The following is a 5,609-nucleotide window of genomic DNA, read 5'->3' as shown; positions in this document are numbered from 1 at the left end:
CTGAGATCGATATGGTGGCACCAGGCTAAGTCTACCCTCAATCAAGTAAGGAGAGAAAAGAGTGATGAGAAGGAAAGAGAGCGAGACGGCGGAAGGGGAAAGACCGAGACGACAATGGGTATCCCTGTTGGCATCATGACAAGACGTCACGTCCTTGCAAGTGGCGATGGCTTCTAGTGAGGCTCACAATGATAGCTTCCCATGAGGCACACGGTGCTAGTAATGGAATATGAGAGGAATCCCGTGGACGGCAATGAACGTCACCATTGGTCATGAGAGGAAGCAACATGCCCCTTGTTGATGGGGATGACTCCTAACGAGGCGCACGATGATAACTTCCTGTGAGGTGTACAATGACAGGCACAAAGGGGCACTGAAGAAGCCTGTGCACGGTGACGAGTGTTGCATCCCCCTTTGCAAACGACGATGGACATCACTACCTGCAATAGTCTCACATCAAGATGAAGCCCTTGTAAACGGCAATAGGATTCACGGACGTGGAGGGTATGTCCGCGGACGGTGATGAGTAGCACCGTTTGGAAGTCTCACAGGGAGGTAGAGTCAAAGACAGAGGGGGAGGAGAGCTCGAGCATGACGCTGCTATCGTCATGCGCGACCTATGAGATCACCGAAGAGGCATGCACGACACTGCCACTGCCGTGCATGGCCTTTGATGAAAACTCAGGTAGAGGGGAGGAAGAAGGGAGAAGAGAAGAGAGTGAAGAAGAAAAGAAAAAGGAAGAGAGAGAAGATTTACCTCGAACCTACGGGTATCGATCCAAAATTTTCTCTTACCTTACTCTCTTTCTCTCAAACGTGACCCAACAATGAGAAAAAAGAGAAATTATATTAAGTAAAAACTCTCTTTTGTGAAAAGTTGAGTCATTGTGGTGCGTACAATGATGGTACGTATATAAAGAATTTTCCCCAAACATGGGTGGATGATCAAAAGAAACCTTAATTTTTAAAAATTAAGATTAAAATGATTTAAAAGATTTTAGAAAATAGGGTAAAAATGACAGTTTTGCCCCTTCCTAACAATTTGTGGAATTTCAGAATAGTCCCTGTGTTGCCCTAGAACTTGCGTGATTTTGCATGAATGATCCGAGGTTGTTCTGATGCCCGGTTGATCGAAAGATGACTTTTTGCTTGTAGGGCTCCGCATGGTAATCGATTTGATACCAACTTTCAGCCATGGATCGTGTTTTTAGTGCATGATCATGTGACTTAAATGTTGAATGGATCTTGAAACTTCGGATCAATGATGTGCACGTTCCTTGATTTTTTGGTGATTTCTTCGCAAGATCACACTGAGCATGTCGTTACGATCGCGGGGTAATAAACAAAGCTCGATTTTGTGCCCAAATGTAGATTTTACAACTTTGGAATTTTGGCCGGAATCTGGAATTTTGGCGATGGAATTTGCCGTGGCTTCGTCGGCTCCATGTGCGGAATCCGACCATTCATCATGTAAGGGGATTAGGTACGAGATGGACCGAGACCTTACACGTGATGAAATTGGTATCGCATTGATCGAGCTTGCGAGCGGCATGATTCAGCTGCTCTAACGAGGCATAATGTTGCTGAATTTCTTGCACTTTCTTCACGAATTAGTAACTTCTCTCTAGCTTTTCTTCACGCTCGAGTATCGTCACGGGGCATGCCACATATCGAATCACTCGTCTTGATGCGACGAACATGCTCACCAAATTTGAGCACGATCTGACTTGAAATAGGTGAGATATGAGCTTCAAAAGTCAGTGCTCGTGACTGTCCCTTCAATTGTGTAGAGTTGTAGGGTGGCCACATGGGAATAGCGTGCGGTTCCTCCTGTTTCCCTCTTTTGCCTCGAACGTCTTCTTGGAGTATACGTTCGAGTTGAAATTTGACCCTAATGGTTTTTAACCATGCCGGATCTAATGGCGATGGTCCCACAGCAAATTGAGACACCGAGAATGTAGCTCCAGTTATAGGGTCCATTTCAGGGTGCTAGAGGTCGATTTTACCAAATCTTTTTCTTAGTCTGCATTGCCTTAGCCATGTCGAAATGCGACGAAACTTGGCGGGAGAGATCTTGGCCAGTTTTGGGGCTATTCTGAGACTATCACAATTTCCATGGTTTGTTAGGCTTTTATTGAGCGGGGGCCCCATGATGATAAAAAATATCTTCCAACAACATGCCCCACCAAATGTTGTGCTTCAAGAGAATCGAGAACTGCAATCATTCAAGAAGTTTTAGGATCTTGTCGAAGTCCTCACCCTCAAGGGACTATTTGTGATTTTGAAGTGTGAGACCTCTCGAGGGACTTTTTGTTATTCTGAAGCGTGAGGCCTTTACAGGGACCTCATCAGACAGAATAAGGCCTACGAGGAGGTCAAGTGCTAAAAACCTTTTGGTTGGCATTGTTCACTACTAGACCAGGTTTTCTTTTGATGCTCAGGGTATCACTGTAGGTCCCGTCTAGCGGGGTCCAGTCGGAGTCTTCTGACCTATCCCGAAAGTCTGGTCCTATGTAGGCTAGGGGATTTAGCGAGGAATACCCTGAAGCCTGTATCAGGTTGGCCCTTGACTTCGTCAGTTTCTTACCTTCATGATGGTCTTTCGCATTTTAGAGGGATCTTTTGGTCATCGACCTCCCCCTTGAGGACTCTTGTTGCTGTTGGGAGATCTTATGCGGCTCTCACTCCCTGGCGAGCCATGTTGTTGATGTTTTGAAGTGAGGGAGATCTTATGCAGCTCTCACTCCCTGACGAGCCATTTTGTGTTGGTTGATGCTTGACATTTGATGATTTTAGGTAGTGCTCATTAGGATTGTGATTGAGTGTCGGCTGAGGCAGCGGTCGTGCGTCAACCTATCTTGGCGATCCAAGTGCCCTTTGTGGGTTTTTACTTGAACAAGAAAAGTGGCACCGTAAAGATGGTTTTCACCAACTTCTGTTATTTCTGGCCTCTTTTACCCTTGACCTTGCAATATGTTCACCCTTTTTATCTGTTTTTGCTCACGATGCTCTTTTGATGTTTTTGTCGTGCCCATGTTCAGCCTTTTCATCCGTTTTTTCTCATGATGCCCTTTTGATGTTTTCACCACGCCTGAATTTTGTTTTCCACAGAAAAATCTTACTCATGGTTTCGTGACCATCATATTTACTCATGACGTTCCCTTGTTCAGGTGTACACCATGCCCGTTTTTTTGTGAAGGCATGTTTTTAAGGTAGTGCCTTCGAGACATGTGCGAAGCCTTTTAACGTCATGCGACCAGGATGTGCACCATATTTTAGGGTCATATAGCTGGACCGTAGTAATGATGAGTGAGTATGGTCATGGCTTTGACTCACTTTTGAGGTGATGGCATGAGGTTACCTATGAAGAGTTGATGATGAATGAATGGTGGGTGAATAATGATAACCCACTAGCTGACGGCCAGTATGGGTGGCATGATGGCTTGCCCTTTTGTGAGCATGGGTAAGACTCATTGAGGAATGGTGAAAGATGGTAATGATGAATGGACTCACTAGGGAGCCAATGAAGGTGGTGTGCGCACGTGAATTGGTTGGTTAGGGAAGACATGCATGAAGATGCACGTAAAAGGCATGTGTGCGTGTGTAATCTCACTGGAGAGGTAATGGAGGTGGTGTGCACACACGAACGGGCTAGTTAGGGAGGACGTGCGTGAAGATGCACATAAAAGGGGGCGTGTGCTTATGAGGGGGCATCTTTAAGGTCATGCCTCTTGGACCTGGGCAAAGCAGTTTAATGTCATGCGGTCAGGACGCGCACTATGGTTTAAGGTCATAACTCTTGGATCACGGTTATGCAGTTTAAGGTCTTGCAACTAGACCTTCCGCTACAGTTTAAGGTCATATAGTTTGGACTATGGCTGTGCAGTTTAAGGTCATGCAGCATGGACCATGTAGTTTAAGGTCGGGCAAGTAGACCTTCTGCTACAATTTAAAGTCATATAGTTTGGACTATGGTTGTGCAGTTTAAGGTCATGCAACAAGGACCATGGTTTTGCAGTTTAAAGTCATGCAACTTGGACCGTGCAGTTTAAGGTCGTGCAACTTGACCTCCGCTACAGTATAAGGTCATGTAGTTTGGACCCTGGTGGTACAGTTTTGAGTCGTGTGACGAGGACATAGCAGTTTAAGGTCATGCAACTAGACCTCCACTACAATTTAAGGTCATATACTTTAGACCATGCAGTTTAGGGTCATGCATCTGGACCGTAGTGTGGTGAGGGAATTCATCTCCATGGAGGAACAGAGCTGTCACCAAAGATTGGACTCCCTGAGGAGTGATAATGTGGTATAGGGAAATGAACTTCTTGAGGATGCAGGACGAAGGTCCTAATGAGAGTGCCATGGCATGCGCGTGGCACTAAGTGTGGGATGGTGCATGTGGCATTCGGCCTAGATGATGTGCGCACAGTGTTAGGTCCCTTGGTGAAGCTCACAGCAGTAGCGCTTGATGAGACATGCGACAATGAATTTTTGACGAAGCGCATGGCGATAGTCTTGACGAGACGAGCGGCAATAGCCCCTTGACGAAGTGCGTGACGATAGTCTTTGGTGAAGCGAGCGGCGAATAACCCTTTCAGGTATCGGGTTTTGACCTGCTCCCCCCTAGCTTTATTGTCTTCATGAATTGGGGACTAGAGCGTCATTTTGTGTTTTTTGAGGGCAGTTTGGGTCAATGCTGGGTATAAATAGGGGAAAAACCCCTCTTTACTATTTCACAGAAGGGTAAAACAATTGAATAGTTTTTTAAGAGAGAGAGAGAGAGGGCTTGAGCTTCTGGGGAGAGATTTCTCGGCTAAAACTTCCCGACTAAAATCTACAGCAGAGAGGGAGCTCATTCTGACAAGCTTCAGTGGTGTGGGCCTTCGCCAGGTGCTTATGAACATCTTTGCAAAGGTGCCCCGCTGGAGTTTGAGTGCTCCTTTGGTCGTTCTGCCATTAAAGGGAGGTTGTAAAGAGTTCAGAGGACTCTGTCGATCCTTTGATTATTGGAGGAGGAGGAGGAGGAACAACAGTGCACTCAGCGAGAACTTAGCGGAATTTCGGCGAGTTTGTGGTGAACTTGTTGAAGTGGGAAAACAGGGAGAAGGGAGATCCGCAGGGTCATATGGAAGTTTTCAGGAATTTTTTATGGCTTTTCGTTGTATTCCCGTCCATCAGAAAAGGGGAAAGAATAGGGTCAGATAGGGATTCCCATCGGACAACGAAGTGTTTCCGACGGGGAGAGGCTACGTTGGTAGGGGAAATAATAGAGCTAGGCAAGGATTTTTGGTGGTCGGAGGAGTATTTTCAGTGACCGTGAGAAGGCCGACCGTCACCATGGGGAGATAGCTGGGGCAACCAAAGAAACACGAGGGCTAATTCCCCCCGAGAATTGGGGATGCTGGGAACGAGGTACAACGAGGGCATGTGCATCATTAAGTCACATGCAGCACCGCCTTCACGCATCCCTAGGCAACGATCGTTGACAGCCACTTTCTGAAGCGTGCTGCTCACGACAATGGGCTCTCGTGGCATTAACTTGCTCCTGGTGATGGTAGGACGTGACATTGTGTTACGCACGACGATGGCTGAACATGGTGTTGAGTCAT

Source organism: Amborella trichopoda, chromosome 4 (assembly GCF_054954075.1).
Source record: "Amborella trichopoda isolate Santa Cruz 75 chromosome 4, AtrichopodaSantaCruz75HAP2 v2.0, whole genome shotgun sequence".
In the NCBI taxonomy this organism is placed as follows: Eukaryota; Viridiplantae; Streptophyta; class Magnoliopsida; order Amborellales; family Amborellaceae; genus Amborella; species Amborella trichopoda.
Note: the sequence above shows the minus strand (reverse complement) of the source record.